At 42.2% G+C, this 10,000-nt stretch overlaps 1 protein-coding gene across 9 annotated transcripts in view; it reads left to right on the top strand.

The window, feature by feature from the left end:
* Positions 1–10,000, top strand: part of LOC143028183 (uncharacterized) — a 93,340-nt gene that overhangs the window by 15,016 nt on the left and 68,324 nt on the right. Inside the window, exons 1-2 of one of the 9 annotated variants that reach the window (XM_076189944.1) lie at positions 1,315–1,449; positions 5,273–5,452. The exons of 6 other annotated variants lie outside the window; for them this stretch is intronic. The gene's annotated coding sequence lies outside the window, so the exon portion shown is untranslated. Of the gene's footprint in view, positions 1–1,293; positions 1,450–5,272; positions 5,453–10,000 lie in introns of those variants that run through there. 2 more of the 9 variants (XM_076189942.1, XM_076189943.1) reach the window with 2 other exon arrangements.

The raw sequence follows: 10,000 nt of genomic DNA, 5'->3' as shown, positions 1-10,000 counted from the left end.
ATATATATATATATATGTATATATATATAAATATATAATTATATATATATATATATATATATATATATATACATATATATATACATATATATATATACTGTATATATATATATATTTTTTTTTTTTTTTTTTTTTCGGACGAGGAAGAGGGAGTAAGAAGGCTAGAAGGTTACGGACAGTTACTAGGTGGTCTATGGTTGTGTGTTCTTGGTTGACGTGGGTAAGATTACCATGGTGGTCAAACTGTGGAAGACAAAGGGTACAAGAAAGCTCTGGCTACATAAGGAGGTGCTTGAGGAGAGAGTCCGCGATCAAGCAGACAGGCAAGCAGGACATGAAGAGTCCTGGGATTAAGCAGCAGAATGTAGGTCACTGGTAGCCTGTAGGCTGAGCGCAGGCAAGATGAGAACAGGATGAGGACAGATACGAACCAAAAACGGAAAGGTCGTGATATAAATGTACAGTTCACGTCACATCCGCGCGAAACTTAGACTGTCATTTCAGGAGAATACTTTCAGTTGAATGAAGTTGCCTCTCTTCAGTCGGTACAAAAATCTTAACCCCTTCTTGAGCGGGTGCCAATTTTCCTTTCATTCATTCCCGTGCCACCCTGACACCCTGACACCTTGATGCCACCTGGTAACCGACATCACTGCATCAAGGACGAAAGTCCACAGCTCATCTCGATCACTCTCGAATCAACGAACTGCTAGTCTGGGTCATGTCACGTGATGGGTCTCGTTTAGTATGTATGCTTGTTCTCTATATCCGTAGTCATTACCTAATTTGATTCTTGCCGTCCGATGACACCATACAGCCATCAAGGTACATTGGAAAAAGGGAGAAAGTCGACCTTTTTCAATCCCCTCTGAATCTGAAATGCCCTTATGCCTCTGGAAACACGAATATGCGTCTGACGTGTCAAGGCTAGTAGGCTATCTGCCTTTGCTACTTCGGTTGAATAGAAGCGACCTCGGTTACAATATTCTAGAATTCTGTAAGAACGTCTCGGCAATGTGTCTAACATTCGTATAGATTTAACTCCTCTTAGTTCGTCGTTCGGCTTCTCACTGTATTATGACGCAAGAGTAATCGGACATTTGGAAATTTGAAAAACAAAAGATCAAAACCGAAGTCGTCTCTACTCGACGAGGTAGCGGAAGCAAGTAACATGCCAGCGGGAAATGCCTAGTTCGCCGCCACCTAGTCCAAGTTGCGAAACAACGAGACTACCTGACAGGGTCATAAACGTTTCGTCAGCCGTGTTGACGTCGTCTTTCTTCGACAGCCTTATCAGCTTGGTACAAAACGACCCGTGTAGATGTCCCTTTTGCCTATCGCAGCGTCTGTTGACATTCCTTATAGCCTCGCCCCCATCCCATGTGGCAGCCCTTCAGTCACCCGCGCGCCGTCACTCAAGTACATACTGCAACTGACCTGTAGCATAAGGTGAGATCATATCGGTCATCTTTTATGATAATTTTGTTGAATTGGCTATAAGTCGAGTGTTTGTGATGTCAATAAGAGAGCTTTGCAAATCTCGTGAAATTTAAAGACAAGTCACAATAAGTGGTTAATAGATATCGAAGCTTATAGTTGACGATACCTGCAGTGAAGTTGATAAATTGGAGTTGATCGAATCTCTTGATAAACTTACAAATGTATTTGACAGGGTAACAAATTATATAATTATTTTTTCGAGGTCGAGCGCAATTATATATATATATATATATATATATATATATATATATATATATATATATATATATATATATATATATATATTCAAAGTATCTTTGATTTCATACAAAAGGACTCTAATGTCAGGAACTTTCCCTTGAATCTAATCCTGTACCTTACATTAAGTTCCCCCCAAAACGACATACTGAGTCTAGATGTCTTTGATGGACAACCTGAGACTTATCATTCATGGAAAAAAAAATCAACTTTAGTCGAAAGGCGTTACATGATTATGATAAAAAGATTTTTTACCTAAAACAATAAAGAAGCTCAGAGTGCCGTTGAAGCTCCCAAAGACCCGCTTCCACCTGGGAGTTGCCAAGATTGAAGGTAGTGACTGTGACTGGCAGTATAATTAGTCACTTTCTCTCCCATTAATTAACAATAACTCATTTTTCTCCCAACTAACAATCACAAGTCCTCGGGCGATGGTGTGTGATAGTGAAGGCAGAAGATGGTGATCTCTGGAAATTATTAGTCACAACCCGCACAGTAGATGGTGTAAGACCCTGTGATCTCCCTGTGTAGAGATGGGAAGTAGTGTAGCACAGCAGCAGACTACACGACTGAGCAGCCTTCTTTAGGTACCGCCCTGCTCACCCCACATGGGGAAGGGGCTGGAAAAGGTACCCTAAACAAGACCTCCCCAAATTTAACTAGATGGGAATGCTCCCCCGGCATGGTCACCCATAATGCAGTACGAATACTGACAATAATAACGAAATAACATTGAAGGAGCAACAGCCTTTCTAAAACCAAAACCCCTCTGTTGTACCCCACCGCCGCAACACTTCCCAATGAGACAACCGCAAAGCCCCGCCCCCCCCCGAACTCAAAAACAATCGACATTGCTAACACCATAGCACTTGCTTAATCTTTCCATAGAGGGTAACACCCGCCTCAGTCAATAATTACAACCCCAACTCCACTGTGAGATGTTGCATTCCAGAGCCTAAACAGACCCATACCGAAATGAAGTGGACCTGATATGGACAATTCAAGAGTCTTGGTTCTGAAATCTAACAACTATGGCTCCATAAGAAAGAAGTTTACCCTCGGAGTGTACGATGAATTCAAAGACCAGTGGGGAACTCACAGTAATATGTGGGCCCGAAAAGACACCCTAACAACAGAGCTAGAACCATGAGTTCGATATGACAAAGTCAAAGCCCTGACTTCCCTAGCAGACGCACAAGTTCACACGCGACATGACACTTTTGTCGCCAGAATAGGAATAGGCCGCATCCCGGCTCGACGATACCGCACACTAAAAGAAAGGGTGTAAAGAACAGTGAGATAATCAAAAGTAATCAAATTGTACAGAGTTCGGAAAAATGTAAATGGTACAAAGGTCAATGCCCCAACACTAACCTTCAATCAACCATAATCTCCCATTTACCTAGGTGCCCTAAGTTATTTAAAATACTATCCACTCCCACGTCGTTGTTCCAACGCCAGCGCTTTGGCCACCCTAGACAACGATGTCGCCGCCCAGGTGTAAGTACACATTGCTCAATGTGTACAGAGACACGTGTTAGCCCATTTTCTACCGTATGTTCTGCTTGTAATTTGATCATTTGATTGTCGAGACTCGGAAGCTTCTAGATCAGGGGTTCCCAAACTTTTCAGCTCATCGACCTCCTTGTAAACTTTAAGATTGTCTATAGACCCCCAAACTATTAATTCACGAATTATGTCAGTTTATTATTATTATTGGTGTTGTTTTTGTCATTAATGCTAACAATATCATTATCATTATAGTTGTTATTATCATTATTATTATTGTTATCATTACTATTATTATTTTTATTATTATCATTGTTATAATTCTAGTTATCAATAGTGTTATTATCATCATTTTGATCCTATAAAAGGGCTGAATGGCAACATTCATCAAGGCGACGGCGTTCCAATAATGATACAGACACTTTCACATATACATAAACATAAGTGTTTTAGAATTAATATATATATTACATATTCTTTATGATATTACTATAAGTAATATTCAAGCCAATAATATTACACAAGCTCGTCATCTTGATGTTCATTCACAATGTGGTTGTGTGTATTTGAGATTCTTCCTACATGCACAGGATGGGGAGGATTTTCGACTCGGAGTGAACTGACATGGTTTTTCTTTAAGTTTAGATATTGGTTGGTTGATTATTCTCACTCTTTCAGTACGGGAGGAGAACAAGATCATTTCATGCTAATCATTTAATTTTAAAGACTGCCTTTTGACCCCCTAGCAATCTACTGACCCCCTTTCAACTCCTTGGATGGTTTCATTGACCCCCTAGCAATCTACTGACCCCCTTTCAACCCCTTGGATGGTTTCATCGACCCCCTAGCAATCTACTGACCCCCTTTCGACCCCTTGGCTATTTGTCGACCACTTTGGGAACCCCTGCTCTAGATGAAGGTGTTTCAAGGAGATAACAAATTCTCTGAAAGATAGAGTGTGAAAGAGGAAAGAGCACTGTGATTATGTGTATGTGTCTAACATTCACAAAAAATTTGGTCATTTTGTGGAACATCGAAAGAGATTTTTTTTTTTTTTTTTTTTTTTTTTTTTCAAAGGCTGACTCTCACAGGTTTGCTAAAATATATTATCCGTTTGGTGTCATTCCTCCACTTGCTCATCGTGCTAAGTTATTGCTACATCAAATGTGTCGTGACAAATATGACTGGGATGAGACGTGATATGCAGGAGTATGAGAAGTAGTTTATCGATCTGAATGCAGTTTTAGAAGTCATCATTCCATGTTGCGTCCGCTCCGAAGAAAAAAACGTCTGCGCTGGAAGTGCATCACTTTGCCGATGCTAGTTCCACTGGACATGCTGCCTGTTCGGGTTTTTGTTGCACCTGGGCGTCAAGGCACAAACACCCTCTCGTGACCGCCGAGTAATTCTAAATCTATAATCCCGTATTGCACAATCAGTACTCCCTAGACACCCCAGCTGTGGAATGGGAGCGAGCGAAGGACAAGTTATTTGTAGGGAGCAAGCAGCAAATCAAGCGGGCGAGCATACAACCCCAACACGGGCGCGTATGCGTGTACATAACGCGTTATCTGAAGACATCTTATGGGAGTGGCATGCAGTGGCATGCAGAGGGACAGGGGACCAAGGGGCGCTGGTCACGAGCTTCCAAATGGCCGAGGTCATCCAATCAAATCATTTGGAAGAAAAGAACTTAATCAGTTTCGTAGAATTTATATCTACACCGAATAAAATGTTTTATGTTTCATTCATGTTTACATATTCAAAATATCTTCCTTTTTCATAGTATTTCTGAGTGCTAGGACTTATATTTGTATCTTTGGAGCATTCAGTCAAGGAATTGGCCCTGGGAATCGCCAGAACTCTGCACGCATTTGGTGGCAGCTGCATACATCGATAGTCATTTTGAAAAGCATAATACAGTAGCGCAAGAAAGTAGTACGTAATCTTTATATTATACTGAATTTACCTTTATTCGGTGGTCCCTCACCGTGAACAGCATACTTATTTCTGCTGAACTCTGCAGGTTGGTGTGCTGGCGCGGGGTTCCAACATCCATCTCTCGATAACTTACCGACTAGAGAGCAGAACAAACGACACAAATTGATGGGAAATACTAAATAACAACGCCTGCTAACAACCAAAATAGATACGAGTCCATTTTTGACGCCTTGAGGACATCGGGCAGGTGTTGTCCTCATCCAAAGTAAGCGTCTTCTGTTCTATTGAAACTAAAGCAAAGAGCCAACGGGTTTATTTGTAAATCCTTCACGTGTTTTTCTTTCATTAGTAACAGACACCTTTTCTTAAACGATCCTCATTCCGCTAATGATCCTCGCCATAGCGTACACAACACATTATGTTTGCCATTGGGGACAAAATCACGTTTTTTCTTTCTGTGGCACGGCGCCATTTCAAATCTTGGTTCAGTTATGTTATGTCAAGTTTTGGCAAAAATCGCGCTATTACAATTTTTGGCTAAATCGCTCTATTATCTAGGCTGAACCGCGTCATTTCAAGATGTGGCCAGCCTGTTTCCCTAAGCAGCAACCCCGATTATGTCTTGCTTGTCGTTACAATGGTCGTTTTAACCTAAGCACTGCTAATAGATCCTTTATATGACACAGCATAAAAAGAACCAACTAAATCTAATTCGTTTTGTCATTATACTGCATTGAGTTGACAGATAGCATTTCCAAATTGTTTTGGCCAAGAATTCTACTGTACACGTGTGTTACGGCTTGTAAGATCCACGGATGGCAGTTTTGAAGATTGTAATTTACATATACTCGTAGTGCGCCTTCGATGTGTAAACGTGTGATCTACATATGTGATTTAAATTTCAATGTACATAATGTACATTCAAGGTGTTTTGTTGCCGAGTGCGCATCATACACTGTAATGTGTGATCCCAACCCAGTCTTCATTTGAAAAAAAAGACACCCTAGTACGAAAGTCACATGTGTCGTTGGATATATGAACGTTTAAGATTTTTTCCGGCCGGTTTCTCTGTTCATCACTGTTTAACGACATACAGTAAGGCATGCCCCCTACATCACCTGATCATTGGGTTCATACGTGCTCACTACTGGCTTGACGACGAACAGAACGAGTTTCACAAGACACACATCTTCAGAATTTATTTTTTCATCATCCCATGCATTCTCACACCACACCTGGTGTATTTGCTTATCGCTGTGAAGCAGATGGTGTGGGTATGTGGCACACCAACCGTCGACGCTGGGTGCGTCGATGCTTTGAGCCGGCCGAGGTGGGCGGCGGGGAGCAGCCGGAGTGGCAGCTTGGTTGTGTTGGCGGGACGCGGGGCGACGGCGTCGACGCAGCGTGCCTCCCTTTATGTCTGACCTTGGCCCATCCGAGCAGGACAGGCCTACCTACCCACTACCTGCATTTTTAACGGCGCAATTCACCCCCGACCGCCAACCGCTCCCAATTCGCTTCCCATTCCCTCCCCCCTTAGGCCTTTCGTTCTGCTTCCTGCAACACCAGCTCCCTGGAACGCGTGGTCTCCCTCCCTCCTATCTTATGTATGCTTGGTAAGAGTTCGCAGCGAAGTCCACTGCCCCTGTCAAAGTCGCCTTTGTAAAGGTGTGACCGGTTCAATATATGGCCACATACGTGAGCGTGAAGTGCTGGGTACGGTGACTGTTAAGCTGATTGATAAGAGAGTTCGATAAGTAGATTGGCAATCACGCTTTCCTCGAACATTTCGTAATTTGCAAGGGCTGCAGGGATGACTCGTCAACTAGGAGGAGTCAAGGAAAGAGGGAGGGAGGGGTGGTGAATGGGAGTGGAGTATGTGGGGATGAAATGGGTGGAAGTGGATTTTATGCCTTTGATTTCAGCTACTTTGTTCTTTTATTTTTTGGCTACCTCCCTTGTAAGGGGGAAAAAGACCTTGGTAATATGTATGTAGGAAGGACTGATATGAGTGGCCTACAAATGAGGTGTGCAAATGTGGCCGCAATACAAACATTGACACGCCGCCTCAGTGCAAATCACGTCCGATGGTCAGTTACCTCACGGATTCCCTTCGGAGCTGATCTGCATGGACGCATTGCTCATCGTCAGGCAAGTCGACCCACACTGATAGTATTAAGTACATAGAGCGACTCTTTTCACGAATTACATGCGTTTGTTCTGAAGTTAACCGTTTTTTTTTTTTTATAACGTGCCCATATATTATCCGTGGCATTCGCCCTCAAGTATGTAGCGTTATCACATTTTTTAGTTCACTTCGTAGCCGCTTCCACTTCAATTTCTTTTTTGCTTTGTGATATTTTACGTATGGTCATTGAACGGTATATCTTACAAAAATCGCAAGGAGAGTGATGCTTTGCAACGAAGAACCAAAAGTGTGTCGAAAAGTTTGAATACAAAAGCAGGTGTGAACGAAACATTACGGGAGATGACGATAGTGACGAGTCTAATCCAGCCAGTGCATCGGCCACGACACAAGCTGCTGGCAAGGCCTACGGATGTGTACGAAACCATAGAATCTACGTCTTGTAGGCCATGTGCCAGTCAAATCAGATTTCCTTGTGCACGCTGTACACATATAAACTGTGCCTATTAATAGCTCTCTTATCCAGTTATTACCGCTAAGTTTTCAGTCACGCGGGGACGAGGAGGGAGAAAGGCTGACTGAGAAGTTTAACGGTTGTACGAAAAACAACGTCTTCGCACAGACCTGCATTATTCTTTTAGAGTCGGTAGAGGGACCCCATGGTCATACATGCTGCTGCTACCACCACTTGAAACTGTAATATCACGTGCTGGCAGCATACATGCTATGCCTGCCACTACAGCCCCAGATGATCCGTATTAATTATGATTATTCCAGCTCCAGTTTGCGCAGCTCTCCTTTAAATGTCTATGTTCATCAATTATTTTATTCATTATGTCCGACCCCGGCGAATTACAGTCGAATTAACTTGCTCGAATATTTTCTGTCTACAGGATGTGTATTTAAGACGGTTGACGTAAAGTCTTGATTTGCTATGGTTGTCAGCGTTCTGTAGTATATTCTGTTCAATTTTACCATCCAATTCAATTCTATCATATATATATATATATATATATGTATATGTATATATATATATATATATATATATATACATATGTGTGTGTATTTATTTGTGTATATGTATATATATATATATATATATATATATACATATGTGTGTGTATTTATTTGTGTATATGTATACATATATATATATATATACATACATACATACATACATACATACATACATGCATACATACATACAATATATACATACACTACAACATACTCCAAGCTGGGGTTATCAATTTTTTTTGAGTGATAATTTTCCCCGAAAATGTGTGTGTGTGTGTGTGTGTGTGTGTGTGTGTGTGTGTGTGTGTGTGTGTGTGTGTGTGTGTGTGTGTGTGTGTGTGTGTGTGTGTGTGTGTGTGTGTGTGTGTGTGTGTGTGTGTGTGTTTCCGTTTGTGTGTATGTGTGCGTTATTTATCATGGTTTTGGACCTCGTACCTGACTCGTGATTGACAGCTATAACCCTCCCAGATGAGAGCTAGGAGTTAGTATATAGAAGGATCTATGTGTAATACTTGCGCATGAGAAAGATAACGAATTGTAGTCTAAGTGTAGCTTCCAAGCCCTGATCGATGTTCGATCTCCACTAATCCAACAAACCGTGTGTGTGATTCACCATTGTCTTGGATCACGTGTTGGACTCGTGATCGACAGCTATTACGCTCCCGGAAGAGAGCTCAGAGTTCATCTATGGCCCATCTATGGGTTATGCTGTGACCTCTCACACACACACACACACACACACACACACACACACACACACACACACACACACACACACACACACACACACCCGACTCCCCGCCCACGAGAGTTGGAGTAACGACTCACAGCGGAGCGATACTGAAATTATTTCAGCCCTGGGCGGGATTCGAACTTGGACCGCCGTAGTGGCGGCCGGGATCTCTACCACTGTGTGTGTATTTACCTAGTTGTACCTAGTTGTATTTTACGGGAAGGGGAGCTATGCTGTATCCCGTACTTCATATCTCATTTTATCTAAACTGTTTTTTAATTCATGTATTGTTTTTGCACACCCCACTTCCTCATCTAACTTGTTCCAAATGTCTATTACTCTGTGAGGAAAGCTGTTCTTTTTCATATCTCTTCTATAGCTGTCTCTTGATTTTCTTTCCGTGTCCTCTTGTATTTCTATCATCCCATTTTATCAGATCCTCTCTATCAATAGTTTCTAGCCTTTCATGATTCTGTAAATAGTTATCAAATCTCCTCTCTTCTTTGCTCTAATGTCTGTAGCTCAAGTTTTGTCTAGTCTCTCTTGTGTGTGTGTGTGTGTGTGTGTGTGTGTGTGTGTGTGTGTGTGTGTGTGTGTGTGTGTGTGTGTGTGTGTGTGTGCGCGCGTGTGTGACTTTCCCCAAAAAGGGGTCGCCAACCCCTTAAAGCCCCCACCCCCCTTACACACAAGGGACGATCCCTGTAGTCCTAAAACCAAAGAATAAAAATCAGAAGGAAACCGATCCTCTCTCCCCATTTCCTCGCGGATGCCGAAACGGTAACATAAATAAAGACAATAATGGCGACAGTAGCAGCCGGTCCCAATTAAAGATCGACAGTTCTACTTAATCCCTTTTCCCTGCCCGCTCCCTTCCTCCTCTCCTCCCGCAAACGTGGTCCCTCGTTCCTCCCACTCCA

Source organism: Oratosquilla oratoria, chromosome 9 (assembly GCF_046742065.1).
Source record: "Oratosquilla oratoria isolate Oo_2021 chromosome 9, ASM4674206v1, whole genome shotgun sequence".
In the NCBI taxonomy this organism is placed as follows: Eukaryota; Metazoa; Arthropoda; class Malacostraca; order Stomatopoda; family Squillidae; genus Oratosquilla; species Oratosquilla oratoria.
This window is presented reverse-complemented; position numbering and strand designations above follow the sequence as displayed.